General features: G+C 50.2%; 1 long non-coding RNA gene across 1 annotated transcript; it reads left to right on the plus strand.

The window, feature by feature from the left end:
* The first annotated feature begins 5,381 nt into the window (after window positions 1-5,381).
* On the plus strand, window positions 5,382-9,653 carry LOC144677252 (uncharacterized). The gene is made up of 2 exons (XR_013575587.1): window positions 5,382-5,560; window positions 8,382-9,653. It is a non-coding gene; the product is annotated as an uncharacterized LOC144677252 (long non-coding RNA).
* Window positions 9,654-12,644: the final 2,991 nt, after the last annotated feature.

A 12,644-nucleotide genomic window follows, 5' to 3' on the forward strand; every position in this document is an offset into this window, starting at 1 on the left:
CGATCCAGCCCCATGGACACCAATATACCCCCCCTAAACACCAATATACCCCCCTACACACCAATATACCCCCCTACACACCAATATACTCCCCCTACACACCAATATACCCCCCCTACACACCAATATACCCCCCCTACACACCAATATATCCCCTTACACACCAATATACCCCCCTACACACCAATATACCCCCCTACACACCAATATACCCCCCCTACACACCAATATACCCCCCCTACACACCAATATACCCCCCCTAAACACAAATATACCCCCCCTACACACCAATATACCCCCCTACACACCAATATACCCCCCTACACACCAATATACCCCCCCTACACACCAATATACCCCCCCTACACACCAATATACCCCCCCTACACACCAATATATCCCCTTACACACCAATATACCCCCCTACACACCAATATACCCCCCCCTAAACACCAATATACCCCCCTACACACCAATATATCCCCCTACATACCAATATACCCCCTACACACCAATATAACCCCCCTACACACCAATATACCCCCCTACACACCAATATACCCCCCCCTAAACACCAATATACCCCCCCTACACACCAATATACCCCCCTACACACCAATATACCCCCCTACACACCAATATACCCCCCCCTAAACACCAATATACCCCCCCTACACACCAATATACCCCCCCTAAACACCAATATACCCCCCTACACACCAATATAACCCACTACACACCAATATACCCCCCTACACACCAATATACCCCCCCTACACACCAATATACCCCCCTACACACCAATATACCCCCCTACACACCAATATAACCCACTACACACCAATATACCCCCCTACACACCAATATATCCCCCTACACACCAATATACCCCCCCCTAAACACAAATATACCCCCTACACACCAATATACCCCCCCTACACACCAATCCAGCCCCATGGACACCAATATATCCCCCTACACACCAATATAACCCACTACACACCAATATACCCCCCTACACATCAATATAACCCCCTACACACCAATATACCCCCCTACACACCAATATACCCCCTACACACCGATATATCCCCCTACACACCAATATACCTCACTACATACCAATATACCCCCTCTACACACCAATATACCCCCTACACACCAATATACCCCCTACACACCAATATACCCCCTACACACCAATATACCCCCTACACACCAATATACCCCCTACACACCAATATACCCCCTACACACCAATATACCCCCTACACACCAATATACCCCCTACACACCAATATACCCCCTACACACCAATATACCCCCTACACACCAATATACCCCCCTATACACCAATATACCCCCCTACACACCAATATACCCCCCTACACACCAATATACCCCCCCCTAAACCCCCAATATAGCCCCCTACACACCAATATACCCCCCTACACACCAATATACCCCCCTACACACCAATATACCCCGCTAAACCCCCAATATACCCCCCTACACACCAATATACCCCCCTACACACCAATATACCCCCCTACACACCAATATACCCCCCTACACACCAATATATCCCCCTACACACCAATATATCCCCCTACACACCAATATATCCCCCTACACACCAATATACCTCACTACATACCAATTTACCTCACTACATACCAATCTACCACCCCTAAACACCAATATACCCCCTACACACTAATATACCCCCTACACACCAATATAGCTCGTACCCATCAACATAGCCCCCCCTACAGAGTAGGGCCGATTAGAGATAAAAAAAGGGGGACTTGCGCATGGAGGCAGGAGAAATAGCGGAGGTATTAAACATGTACTTTGCATCTGCCTTTACAAAGGAGGAAGTTGCTACCCAGGCTGAGGTGAGACAGGAGGTAACTGGTACACTGGAAGAATTTACAATTGAGAAGGAGGAGGTTTTAGGAAGGCTATCTTTATTAAATTGATAAGGTACCAGGACCGGATGAGATGCACACAAGGGTACTGAGGGAAATGAGAGTAGAAATTGCAGAGGCACTAGTGATAATCTTCCCGTCTTCCTTAGACACAGGGGTGGTGCCAGAGGAGTGGAGAATTGCAAATGTTACACCCTTGTTCAACAGGGGTGCAAGAATAGAGCTGGCAACTACAGACCAGTCAGTTTGACTTCAGTGGTAGGGAAACTTCTGGAAACTAAAATTTGGGACAAAATCAATAGTCACTTAGACAAGTGCATGATAATTAAGGAAAGCCAGCATGGATTCATTAAGGGAAAATCACGTTTAACTAACTTGCTGGAGTTTTTGGAGGAGGTAACAGAGAAGGTTGATGAGGGCAACGCTGTTGATGTGATGTATATGGATTTTCAAAAGGCATTTGATACAGTGCCACACAACAGACATGTGAGCAAAATTCCAGCTCGTGGAATAAAAGGGAAAGGAGGCAATTGGATAAGAAATTGGCTGAGTGACTAGAAACAGAATAGTAATAAATGGTTGTTTTTCAGATTGGAGGAAGGTTTGTAGTGGAGTTCCCCAGGGGTCAGTATTGGGACCCTTGCTCTTCCTGATATATATTAATGACCGAGACTGTGGTGTGCAGGGCATGATTTCAAAATCTGAAGATGATACAAAGATTGGAAACGTTGTCAACTGTGATTGGGATAGTCTTGAACTTCAAAAGGACATAGACATGTTGGTCGATGGGGCAGACAAGTGGCAGGTGAAGGTCAATGCAGAGAAGTGTGAGGTGATTCATTTTGGCAGGAAGATTATGGAGAGACAGTGTAAAATAAAGGGAGAAACTCTAAAGGAGGTGAAGGAGCAGAGGGACCCCGGTGTTTATGTACATAAGTCATTGAAGATGGCAGGGCTGGTTGAAAGAACAGGTAATAAAGCATATAGTATCTTAGGCTTTATTAATGGGGGCACTGAGTACAAGAGTAAAGAGGTCATGTTGAACTTGTATAAGACACTTTTTAGGCCTCATCTGCAGCATTGCGCTCAGTTCTAGATGCCATACTTGAGAAAGGATGTGAAGGCATTGGAGAGAGTACAAAGGAGATTCACAAGAATGATTCCAGGGATACAGAACTGTAGCTATGAGGATAGATTGGAGAGGTTGGGACTGTTTTCCTTGGAGAAAATATGGCTGAGAGGAGATTTGAAAGATGTATCAAGATCCTGAGGAGTATGGACAGGGTAAATAGTGAGAAACTGTTCCCACTCAAGAGAGCATCAACAACTGGAGGGCACAGGTTCAAAATAATTCACAGAAGGAGTAAAAGTTATGTGAGGAAAAATTTTTTCACCCAGAGGGTGGTTGGAGTCTGGAACGAACTTCCTGAAAGGTGGTGGAGGCAGGTTCGATCGAGATATTCGAAAGGGAATTGGATTGCTACCTGAAAAGAGAGAATGTGCAAGGTTGTGGGGATGAGACAGGGGCATGACACTAGGTAGAATGCTCGTTCAGAGAGACAGTGCAGACTCAATGGGCCGAATGGCCTCCTTCTGCACAGTAGAGATTCTGTGATCTGCGATATACCCTCCTACATGCCAGTCCCCCTCTTAAGCACAAATATATCCCTTACACAACAATCCATCCTCTAAACATCAATATACCCCCGCCCCACCCTCGTACTTCCCCAATAAAGAATTGCAAGTAAATCTGTCCTGGGCTTTGTGAACGTGTGCCCGGGGTGAGTGTACACACAGAGGGTAATTGTGCACGGGGGGCAAGTGTGTGTATGGGGGAGTGAGTGTGCACATGGTTGAGGGGGGGGGGGTGAGTGTGCCTGTGGGGTGTTGAATATGTGTGTGGAGGGTTCAGTGTGCACACGGTGGGGGTGAGTGCATGTTGAGGGGGGAATGTGCCCGTGGTGATTGCCTGTGGGGTGAATGTACACAGTGGGAGTGCGAGCCCTGGGTGAGTGCGAGCCCTGGGTGAGGGCGAGTGCAATCCCAGGGCGAGTGCGCTCCCGGGGCGAGTGCGATCCCGGGGCGAGTGCGATCCCGGGGCGAGTGCGATCCCGGGGCGAGTGCGATCCCGGGGCGAGTGCGATCCCGGGGCGAGTGCGATCCCGGGGCGAGTGCGATCCCGGGGCGAGTGCGATCCCGGGGCGAACGTGCGATCCCGGGGCGAACGTGCGATCCCGGGGCGAACGTGCGCCGGGTCAGTGATCGGAGTAGCATCCTTCCCCACCCGTTGGGGCTGATCACCCATCTCTGGTCTACAAATCCACCACATAACTTCAACCTAAGGGTCCAGGTAGTCACAGTGAAGGTCACACAAACTCGCTAAATTTTTTTGATTCTTTCCCGGGATGTGGGCGTCGCTAGCTCGGCCAGCACTTTCATTGCCCATCCCCCATTGCCCTGGAGAAAGCCAGCTGACAGGCTGTACAGGGGGTTCCTTGGCAAATGTCCCTGAGCAATGGGGAGGACCTTCATCTCAATCCCTGGTACTCTAAGTCTACTGTTGTAGACCACGTGGTCAAGGCAGTGTAGAAGTGGGCGAGGGCTTTAACAAGGCTCCAACGCGTCTGCGCTATAATGGGCAGTCCTGAAATTCGGAACCTTGGCTAGCCTCTTCTGGCTGACTGAAGGCTCTGTTGTCTGTGACTCTCCTTGCTAAAGAGCCATACATAGAAGCATACATAGGAAATAGGAGCAGGAGTAGGCCATTCGGCCCTTCGAGCCTGCTCCACCATTCATTATGATCGTGGCTGATCATCCAACTCAATAGCCTGCTCCCGCTTTCTCCCCATACCCTTTGATCCCTTTCGCCCCCCCAAGAGCTATATCCAACTCCTTCTTGAAAACATACAATGTTTCGGCCTCAACTACTTTCTGTGGTAGTGAATTCCACAGGCTCACCACTCTCTGGGTGAAGAAATTTCTCCTCATCTCAGTCCTAAATGGTCTACCCCATATCCTCAGTCTGTGACCCCTGGTTCTGGACTCCCCCCACCATCGGGAACATCCTTCCTGCATCTACCCTGTCTAGTCCTGTTAGAATTTTATAGGTTTCTATGAGATCCCCCCCATCATTCTTCTGAACTCCAGATGAATATAATGATAACCCCTGACTTCGCTGGGTGGGTCAGTGATTGCTTCCCCGCTCCAGGGTAACGGGCCCCTCACCCGGGTACGACTCTACATGACTCTGGGATGGAGATGCTGAAGGGGAACATCTGGCGGGGGGCTGTGGTGGCAGTGGGGGTGGCGGGGGGAACGTCATCCTGTCTCCCATCTAATCTTTCTCCCCTCTCTCTCTCTCTCTCTCGTTCGGTTGGCAGGAGGCGACGAGTGGGCGGACGGCCCTACACCTGGCGGTGGAGTTGGGCGAGATAGGCCTGGTCTCCCGGCTGCTCCGGGGCGGCAGTGACGTGGACGCTCCCATGTACAACGGCTGCACCCCTCTGCACCTTGCGGTGGGGCGGCTGGACGCTGGCATCGCCGCCGCCCTCTGCCAGGCGGGTGCCGACCTGCTGCTGCCCAACCTGGAGGAAGAGACACCGCTGGACCTCGCCAGCAGCAGCTGGAATGTACGTGACTCCTTCCTGGGGGGGTGGGGGGGGGGGGGGGGGGGTCCTCTGACGGCAGAGATCGAGGGGCGCGCGGGACTGCCAAAGAAAGGTACGGCAAGGAATTAGAAAGGCAAATGGGGCACGTTGGCCTTCATTGCGAGGGGGATTCGGGTACTGGAGTAAAGAAGTCTTGCTGCAGTTGTCCAGGGTTTTGGTGCAACCACACCCGGAATACCATGTGCAGCTTTGGTCACTATATTTAAGAAAGGATAGGCTTGCATTGGAGGAGGTGCAGCGAAGATTGGTCGCTGGGATGAGGGGTATGCCCTGTGATGAGAGGCTGAGTTAACTGGGCTTATATTCTCTGGAGTTGGGAAGAATGGGAGGCGATCTCATTGGAACCTACAAGATTCTGAAGGGGTTGTGACAGGGTGGGCGCTGAGAGATTGTCCCCGCTGGTCGGGGAATCTAAAACACGGGGGGGCCCAGTCTCAGGCTAAGGGGCCGATCGTTTAGGACCGAGATGCGGGGAAGTTATTTCGCTCGTGAAATAACTTGTGAGTCTTTGGAATTCTCTACCACGGAAGGTTGTGGATGTTCCATCATTGAATCCATTTAAGGCTGAGATAGACCTCTCAGGGAATTAAGGGAAATGGGGACCGGGTGGGAAAATGGAGTTGAAGACCAAAATCAGCATTGAATGGTGGAACAGGCTCGATGGGCTGAATGGTCTAACCTTGCTTCTATTTCATGTGTTCATGTATTCTCCAATACCCTGTCACACACTTGCTGCTCAATTTCAATATTAGAAAGACTGTCCTCTTTCTCTGTCTCATGTCTCCCATCTGTCGAAAAGAATTAAACCAAAAATAAATCTATATATATATATATCTACAATATATTCAAAGACTTACTCCTGCACTCATTTCCTGTCAACCCTACCTGTCCTAAGACTTTGATTTCTCCATCAGAAATGGAAACTGCTACGTAAACATGTCACACTGCAGTTACACCCTCCCACCAGTAGTGGGGCTAGATGTGTTTTCATCATGACATTTTATCATTGGAAATAATTAACCAGCAGGGTTGCAGTTATATTACTGGACTTGTAACCCAGAAACCCAGATATAAACATCCAAAAAATAACATGAGTTCGAATCCCACCATGGAAGTTTGAGAATTTGAATTCAGTAAAATCCAGAATAAAAAGCTGCGCTCAGTAAAAAGTGACCATGAAGCTGTTGGATTGTTGTCAATGTCCTTCGAAGGGAAGGGAACCTGGCGTCCTTACCCAGTCTGGACCTATTACGTAGCTTCAATCCCACACCAACCTGGTTAACTCTTAACTGACCTCTGAAGCGGCCGAGAGAAACACTCAAGTTGTCAAAAAGAAGATATAAAAACAGGAAATGCAGTAAAAACTCAGCAAGTCTGGCAGCGTCTGTGGAGAGAGAACCAGAGTTAAACGTTTTGAGTCCGTATGACTTCTTCAGATACGGACTCTGAAACGTTAACTCTGTTCCTCTCTCCACGGACGCTGCCAGACCTGTTGAGTTTTTCCAGCACTTTCTGTTTTTATTACAGATTTCCAGCATCCGCAGCATTTTGCTTTTAGCTTTAGTCAAAAAGAACCTCCCCGCCTCTCTCTCCTCCTTTAAGACGCTCCCTAAAAACTATTTCTTTGACCAAGCTTTTGATCACCCGTCCCTAATATCTCCTTGTGTGGCTCGGAGTCAAATTCTATTTGTTAGTGCCCCTGTGAAGTGCCTTGGGATGCTTTATGTTAAAGGCGATTTATAAATGCAAATACAGGTTTCTGTTGTCTCTTTTCTCCAATCCTGATCTCTCTGTCTCTCTCCCTCTCTTTCAGTTGGCTTCTATTACTTGCTCTCTCTGTGTCTGTTTCTTTCTCTGCCTCCCTCCATCTCCTCTCTCTCTCTCTCTCTCTTTCTTTCTCTCTGTGTTTCTCCCTCGTTGTCCCTCCCTCTCCCTGCATCCTTCCTCTCTCCATCTCAGAGCGGTATTCTCATTAAAATGGTGCAATCTCGATGAATTCTTAACAAAATGGATATTCCTGTAACCTGGTGGGTATGTGGGAGATTGAATGTTTACTGGGACGAGGAGATGGGGAGGAGCAGAGAAAATTTAAGCAAGTCACTAATAGCTAGTGGCCAGGTACAAAAAGTAATTAAAAAGCCTAATGGAATGTTGGCCTTTATCCCAAGGGGACTGGGATCCAAAGGGGCGGGAGTTACGTTACAGTTTATATAACGTTCTGATCAGACCCCATGTGGGGTAACTGGGTTCAGTTCTGGGCCCCGCACCTCAGGAAGGATATATCGGCCTTAGAGGGGGCACAGTGTAGGTTCACCAGAATGATACCAGGGCTTAAAGGATTAAATTCTGAGGACAGACTAGGCTTGTATTCCCTTGTGCATCGAACATTGTGGGGTGACCTAATCGAGGAGTTTGAAAGCGTTTGTTCTTTAGTGTCGACAGAGAGAAATCAGCTGGCAGGAAGAGCCTAGAAGCAAGGGGGTAGGTAGAGTCTTCAAATGGGAGCCAGGTCAATCAGGGGCGATGTCAGGAAGTGCTTCTTCACCCAAAGGGGAGTGGAAATCTGGAACTTTCTCCCTAAAAATGCCACAGATACTTAGGCTCAATTTAAGCTTTCAAGGCTGACTGACGTTTTTTTTTTGCTGGGTAAAGGTATCAAGAGATATGGTGCACAGTTGGGTAAATATGAGCCAGGTCGGCCATGAATGGCGGAACAGGCTTAAGGAACAAAATGGCCCCCTCCTCCCGTTCCCCCGACGTTCAACGTTGTCCCTTGTTTCAGGTTCTCGAGCTGTGTCCGTTCGACGACGTGAGGCTACGGGGACTGCCGGTGGTGTGACAGGGCAGGACCAGCGGACGTCGGTCTGTACAGAACGCAACTGAGAAGCAAGGGGATGAGGCCCTAGTCTCGCGGCCTGCGGGAGGCCCACCCGGCATGGGGACCTTGCAGACAAGCGCGCGGCTTGGAGAAACCGGTCCTGCCCGCCTCCTTCTGCCCTGACTCCGCTTCCTGGACAGCGGGGACGACTGAGGACGTTGCTACAGAAACAGGAGGGTGCGGTGTACCCCCCACCCCCCCCCCAGGCCAGGGCCAGGCCAGGCACGCGGGAAGAGGCTGCGTGGGGCCTCGCAGGAACGAGCCATGATTTTAATGGGTTAAACAATACCTGAGGAGGAAGCTTCTGGAGGAGACTCGCTTCTAGGACAGGTGTTAAGTTGGGAGGCGGTGGGGTGGGGGGGGCCGGTAATCTGTACATACTGATTGCGTTTTATTTTACCGCGTTAAATTTAAAATTGTTCTCATCGCTGCAACCTCCTCCAGCTTTAAACACTCCCCACCCCGACCCCCCTCCGCATGCTTCAGTCTCCCCGCTGGCTCTCACCTTGCGTCCCTTGCCCCAAAATTAGCTGGCCTTCGAGAGCCTCCGTCCAGCTCCCTCCGAGCTTCCCCCTCGTTGAAGCTGCCCACCTCTCTCGACTTTAAAAAAAAAATTAAACGCCCTCAAAAACCCAACCCCCCTCGGACCAGCTTTTCTTCCTAGTTCCTCCCGTCTGAGCCCCGCAACCCGGGCCGGCGCTCCCCGGTGCCAGTGACGAGGGGGGTGCTGCACTGCCCGAGGTGCCGTCCTTCAAGGCGAGAGGTGAAACTGAGCTCTCGGGTGGGGAGGTCAACGGTCAGCCAGGCGCAATTCGACGTGCCTGATGGACACCTTCTGTGCCGTTATGACTCTTGGAAGAAGAGCAAGGCTGGGGAGTTCTCCCATTGGCCAATACTTACCCACCCCCCCGCCCCCCCCAGCCAATATTGCTAAAAATAGGCCATCTGGTCATTACGTCAATTCTGTTTGTAAATTGGCTGTCGCGTGTCCTGCATTATAGCGGTGACTACACTTCACAAACGTAACGCACTTTGGGATGCCCTGAGGTAGTGAATGGTGCTATACAAATGCAAGTTCTTTCTTCCTACTCGATCCCTTCTTGCTAACCCTATTTTCCGCCCAATGTGTCAGGTGCTTTTGATTTTCCTTACATTAAAGGCACAGAATAAACTCAAGTTGTCGTCTTGCTTGGTTCGCTCTTTAGTTTGGCCATCCAGGTTTGGCCCTTTCTCCCCCTCAGCCTTAGATTTCAAACGAGAGAAGTGAAGGGTACAATTTTTAAAAGGGGGTGCAGGGATAGAGGGCCCTCTGTCGAACCTCGTAAATCTTCGAAGGTGGGACAGGACAAGTGGAGAGAGCAGCTTAAACAAAAGCAGACCAGGTCTTTGGCTTCGTTAAGAAGGGTGACAAAGCACTGAAGCAAAGACTTTGTGCTAGCCCTATATAAACGGCTGGTTAGGCCTCAGCTGGAGCATTGTGTACGATTGTGGTGGGGGGGCACTGCAGGTGAGGAAGGGAGGTCAAGGCCTTGGAGAGGCTGCGGGGGTGGTGGGGGAGATTTACCAGAACGGGACCAGGAATTGAGGGCTTCAGTTATTGTGGAGTGGCTGGAGAAGCTGGGATCGTTCTCCTTAGAGCAGAGAAAGATTTAATGCAGGCATTCAAAATCATTAAAGGGTTTGGATAGGGTAAATCAGGAGAAACTTTCCATTGGCAGGAAGGTTGGAAAAGCAGAGGGGGACACAGATTTAAGAGAGTCGGCAAAAGAACCAGAGTGGGGGGAGATGAGGAGAATTTTTTTTACACAGCGAGTGGTTGTGATCTGGAAGGCACTGCCTGAAAGGGCGGCGGAAGCAGATTCAATAGGGACTTTCCAAAGGGGAATTGGATAAATACTTGAAGGGGAAAATTTTACAGAGCTCTGGGGAAATAACAGGGGGTAACTCTTTCGAGTACATTCACAGTTCTTGACTTTTTTTTTGTTCAAAGTTCTGGAGTGGGACATGAACCCACAACCTTCTGACTCAAAGGTGAGGGTGCTATGAACTGAGCCACAGCTGACACCTCAATAACAGGGGGTAGTGGGACTAATTGGATAGCTCTTTCAAAGAGCCAGCACTGGTACGATGGGCCGAATGGCCTTCTGTCGAGCTGTGTGATTCTGTAGCTGAAGCAGCGAAGGAGTTGGGATTCGAGGACAGAAGCAGGCAACTGGCAGGTCCTGGAATCCATCCCCAATCCGTGCCCAGTTTGGCCAGGCTGCTAAAACTGGCCTCAGCATCCTGGGCCAGGGTGATGGGGGTTAACCAGCCAAGGTCACTCCAGCTCAATTGGAAAGCACACGCCCCGTGTGTGTGTGTGTGTGTGAGAGAGAGAGAATGGGCATTGGATGAGCAAGTTTCAGGCTTATCTGAGAAGCCCTCCCTAGTCGAAGAGCTCACCATGATGAGCCTGGTGAGGTACTAAAGGGTTGGCCTTAAAGGCACAGAACAATGCTTCCAGCAGGAGAGACCTAGAGGAGGTGAGGTCCTCTGTGGCGCGTTCGTCCCTCAACTCTTCCCCACGCCCAAATTAGTTGATGAGCTAAAATGGAGGCTCAGCTGGTGAAAAATGTCCCCGAAAATGTCAGGAGACCCACCCTCCCCGCCCCAACCAGCTCGTGCTCGTGCAATTCATTTCCCACCACCGGCCTCCTGTTCCCAAACAGTCGACTCTCCGCTCTCTTCTCTGAGTGAAAGCACGTTTCTCAAAACCGCAGGCAGCTTTCTAGTTTCAATCCACTGACTCAACCCCAAAAAAACCCATCGGAGCTAAGATTTAAAAAAAAGATTGATTTCTGTTAATGAATCGCATCGGTGATTACGAGTTCTGTGCGCGCAGGAGAATGTTGATCTCAATCGAGACTGACCCGGCTGATCGACTACATGTGCATCGCAACGGGTTCCTGGAAATCGCAGCAGCTACCGGTTAGCGCCCACCTCCTCCTACAGATGCGGGGAAATTAAACACAATACTTTCCCTTTAAACAGAAACAACCGTGTTTGACTCGGTGTCAACAGGTGGTTTTTCTTTTGTTCCTCGGTCTCTCTCTGCCTGGTACCTGAGTCTTGTCATTTTTTGTTTTTCTTTTAGCCAGTCGTGGCATGCTGGCACTTATTGTCCAACTGGCAGGTCCTGGAATCCATCCCCAATCCGTGCCTAGTTCGGCCAGGCTGCTAATACTGGCCTCAGCATCCTGGGCCAGGGTGATGGGGGTTAACCAGCCAAGGTCACTCCAGCTCAATTGGAAAGCACACGCGCGTGTGTGTGTGTGTGTGTGTGTGCGTGCGTGAATGGGCATTGGATGAGCAAGTTTCAGGCTTATCTGCGAAGCCCTCCCTAGTCGAAGACCTCATTTGCTCCCCTCCTCTCCCAATGGCGCCATCTGTTCTGATATCCTAACTGGATAGGAGTCTGGGCAAGTCAGGAAGCTATTTGACTGTAGGAAGGATCACAGAGGATCCTCTGCCAATGTGTACACCCAGCAACAGCAGCTGGGTGGAGATTCCCCTGCAGATTAGCAGCTCAGGACCAAAGTTACATCTAAGCTGTGTGGCCAGGCTGACAACAAAAGTGGCCCCTTTAAGATGACCCTCAAAAAAAAGAAAAAAATTAAAGGGCTTCCTGTACTTAAGAGAATTGACTGTCCTCTACGAAAATAAAGGATTAGAGGATTTGTTACCTGGAACCACTGGGCTCTGTACTCTGGGCTGTGTACCCTGAGCTCGGTTTGGGACCCCTGGCCTCTGTATCCTGGGACCCCCCAGAGTTTAGACCCTGGGGCTTTGATCTAGAATCCAACTGCTGTGATGAGGCACCTCCTCACCCAGTGCTCCCCATGCCCCAGGGCGTCTTTAACTACCCCAACCACCTCGGCTAGCATGCAGTGTTCTCCACACCATTCGAGAAACCAGACAGGGAAATTCCGGTGATGCTAAAACCCACGGCTGTTCACACGGGATATGCTCCGAAAGGAGTTCGGGGCCCAGGTCTTCTGGTCAGCATTGATGCTACGGCGCACTGACCGACGCCGTCCGCAAAGATTTCTACGACCTGACCTTTTCGCATCGAAGGGTCCAGCGTAGCCTTTCAAGGAGTCGATCGACAAGTGCAAGAAGAGACAGGCA

This window comes from Cetorhinus maximus, unplaced genomic scaffold (assembly GCF_964194155.1).
Source record: "Cetorhinus maximus unplaced genomic scaffold, sCetMax3.hap1.1 HAP1_SCAFFOLD_2361, whole genome shotgun sequence".
Taxonomy (NCBI): Eukaryota; Metazoa; Chordata; class Chondrichthyes; order Lamniformes; family Cetorhinidae; genus Cetorhinus; species Cetorhinus maximus.